Source organism: Psammomys obesus, unplaced genomic scaffold, assembly GCF_907164565.1.
Source record: "Psammomys obesus unplaced genomic scaffold, mPsaObe1.curated_primary_1811, whole genome shotgun sequence".
Taxonomy (NCBI): Eukaryota; Metazoa; Chordata; class Mammalia; order Rodentia; family Muridae; genus Psammomys; species Psammomys obesus.
The window spans coordinates 5,910,091-5,913,500 of NW_026596046.1; the positions used below are offsets into that span (position 1 = coordinate 5,910,091).

Consider the following 3,410-nt stretch of genomic DNA (forward strand, 5'->3'; position numbering starts at 1 on the left):
CCACCACCACCTCCAGCCGCCCCGGCGCCCCCCACCTCCGCGCGGCCCGACCCCCTCCCCAGCCGCCGCCACATCCCCGCCGCCCGCGGCCCCTCACCGAGTCTCCGCCACAGCCGGCGGGCGCGCACACGCCGCAGCCCCGGCCCGGCCCGCCACAGCACTCCGCGCAGCCCGGAGCCGCCTCCTTCAGCCCGGGACTCGCCGGGACATCCGCGCACGAATCCCCACACCGGGGCTATTTTTAGGAGTCAGGCCTCGGCCAGACCGGAACTCGTTCTCGGAGGCGCGCGTGCGCACTGCGCGGACGCCCTGGTGTCCCTCCGCCGGCCTCGCCTCTCCCTTCCTCTCGGCTTCCTCTCTTTCTTCTACCCCGGGGTCTCCTCCTAGGGCAGGTTTCTCCTCTCGGTGGGTCCCGAAGGGTTTGGCCTGGGCAGGACGAGGCTGCAGGCAAGGAGAGGCGCGCCCAGTGCGCGGCTAGCGCCGTTCCACAAGGACACGAGGGGCGGACTATGTTTTTCCGGGTGGGTGAGGAGACAGATCACCCGGCACAGGAAGGAGATGACGGCGGCTTGGCGCCGGGGCCGCAGGCTGGAGCGCGCTTCCCTCCGAAAGACCGAGGACTCCTGGAAGGGATGCTGGTCACTTGATGAGGGCCCGGGCGCCTCCCTGGGCGTGGCAGGCTGGCGGCGTCGCGCCCCCGCCGCCGCCTCCTGGACGAGCCGGGGCCCAGGGCTCGGGTGACGCGGCGCGTGACCCACGGTCCCCGCGTTGGCTCCGCGACCACAGCCGGGTCCGGTCGCAGCAGAGCGGCCCAGACGCCCCGTTGCCGTGCCCCGGACCGAGGCCGGCTCCCCGCCTTCGTGCGCCCTGGGCCTGCCCAGACGTCGGCTCGCCACGCCCTCGCTGTGGTCAGGGCCACACCTGGGTCCCGGCCTGGACAGCCGCTGGGTCATGCCCGCTGGGCGAGCGCTGTTGGACCCCGTCCCTGGCCACTCAATCCCAGCAGGGGCTTGGAGAGCAAAAGACACCTTGAGAATAAAGCGACCTGCCTAGTGGGGCTATTAATAGTAGCTGGTACAGCGCTAGCGCTAACGTGTAGCTCACTTAATCCTCACATCCCTGTGAAGTTCAGCTCACTTTCCGTTCCCATCTGACAGGTAGGAAAGGGAAACTGAGAACAACTCTGACCAGGTGGGGCCACACAGCATCAGACAACTCCTTGAACTCCTAACTGCTCAGCTGAACTGATTTTTCTGAGGGGAAAAGATGTCCTTCAAACAACGGTTGTGTTGTTACTGATTTTTGTCCAGAGAGGTCTTCTGGAGGTGAGCCTCTGCCGGGTCTCACCCCAAAAGTTGCCCCCTTCGTAGAGGTCTTGAGGATTGCTTGTGTCCGAACCCAGAGGTGCCCACACGATAAACACACACCAAAACGGACATTTTCGTTAGAAGATGGGGAGATTCAATCCTGTGTTCAGGACTTTAAAACAAGTCTTTGGGGTGGGTGAGCAGCTGTGCAGAGGAACTGGGAAGTCACAAAGGAAGCTGGAGGCTCGCTGGTTTCCTCCCTCAAGGACAACAAGGCAATGTGCTGGAGAGAGTCTGACACAAAGGCAGTACAGAGATACAAGATACCAGACAGCGGAAAATAAGCCCCGGGCTCTGCTCCGAGCCTCACTTCAGTGTTGAGGGGAGTTTGGTGAAGGGGGGTGGAGGGAGCTGTTATCTTCCCCTCTAGTCTGTCAGGCCCTTTTGAAGGAAAAAGGCCTGAGCCCAGAATGCAAGGAGGATTCTAAAACGCACTAAATCTGGTGTAAAACAGCAAAGTATGTGGAAATGCATGTGTTTTAACCCTCCAGAGCTGCAGCAGGAGCAGCAGCAGCTGTATTCAACACTTCTCCAGGAAAAAAGAGCTGCTTTGAGGATTTCCTTCTAAACTAAGGGGTAAAGGACAGCGAGGAATAGCTCCTCCTCGCCAGCTTTTCACCCTGAGAGAGAAGGAAGGGCAATGAGGACAAATTGTTTCAAAAGATTCTTGACCCTTTCATAGCTCCCCCATCTCTGCCCTCCCTATGCAATCCTCCTGGGACCCACAGGACTCACCTCCAGACTGCCCACCCACCATTTAATGCCAATGCTTTTGGTCACCCTAGAAGCCAGGCAGAGAACTTGGTCATAAGTGCAGCCAAGGAAAAAAATGTTTGCGTGGTTCCGGAGAGAACCCTTTTTCTCAGCATCTCCTGCATCACAATGTCATTGCCTAAGAATTAGGAGTGATGGGAGGCTAAAAAGGCAGAGGGAAAGAAGGAGGGGAGGGAAGAGAACACAGCTATTGTAAAATATATTACCAGAGCACACTTGTTAAAAGTATATATTTGGGGAAAGGTGTTGGAGCCTCTACAGATCTCAAAAACCTGCAGCTGAAGTCCAGTATCCAGAAAATTCCAGCACTCAGCTTGGCATGGACCATATGCCCAGCACTTGTGTGTGCTGCTGACTCCAACAGAACCAGTAAGGAGCAGCACTTGGTCCACCTACTCTGTCTGGGCTCCTTAAAGTAACAGTGACCTAGCTTCAGAGGCTCAGCATTGCACTGGGTGCTGGACATGAGTGAAGAAGAGCAGCCCTTCTTCCTACAACAAGGCTGCCAAGTTATAGTGATGCTCCAGCTCAACACACAATCCAGCTTCTCTGCGACCTTGAAAGGGACTTCCTCCTGTGACACAGAACACAGACAAGGAGTAGTGAGGAAGGAAGGTAGGTCATTAGCCACGCCCACAGTAAATCTAAGAAATCAATAGGATGCAAATGAGCCCTCTCATTAGCTCTTAATTTGGAGGCAAAAGAAATAGGGTCCCTGGTCACCCACCCGGTCAGCCTCTTCCTGTCCTAAAAGTCACCTAAAAGTCCCCACTCAGAAAACCCAACAGCTGCTTTGTGCATGTCGGCCTGTTCCTACCTCTAGAGGGTAAACCTTTCTGTATCTGGCACGTCTCTGGGCACTGTTTTATATGGTCCTTCTCTAAGATGGTGCATCAGTGAAAGCACAAGCCTTTCCTTACGTCTGTCTGTCTGCCTGCCTCCCCTTCATGCCATACTCATAGTTGGCATGGAGTACAATTAAATAAATTCTTGTTATAAGTTTACAAGCCTTTCAGCTGAGAGACTGTTCTCCTTGGGGGCCTCTTGAACAAGAGAGGATCCGTGGATGACATGGTGCACCCTCCAGACAGAGGGCCAACAAGTAGTGATGTGTGAGGCTGGAAGTGCAGTTTGAAGTGAGGCAGTACAGAATCTGAACATGCTGTCCTTTTTGCCTTCTATACCAACACCAACGGGGAGCTACCAACAGACACTAAGCAGGTGAAAAGCTTGATCTGTTTGGCAACAGATTAGAGAGATGGAGGAGAA

At 56.0% G+C, this 3,410-nt stretch overlaps 1 protein-coding gene across 3 annotated transcripts in view; it reads right to left on the bottom strand.

The window, feature by feature from the left end:
• Positions 1 to 838, bottom strand: part of Mef2a (myocyte enhancer factor 2A) — a 127,665-nt gene extending 126,827 nt beyond the window's left edge. For all 3 annotated transcript variants that reach the window (XM_055623098.1, XM_055623100.1, XM_055623099.1), the window contains exon 1: positions 98 to 838. The gene's annotated coding sequence lies outside the window, so the exon portion shown is untranslated. The remainder of the gene's footprint in view (positions 1 to 97) is intronic.
• Positions 839 to 3,410: the final 2,572 nt, after the last annotated feature.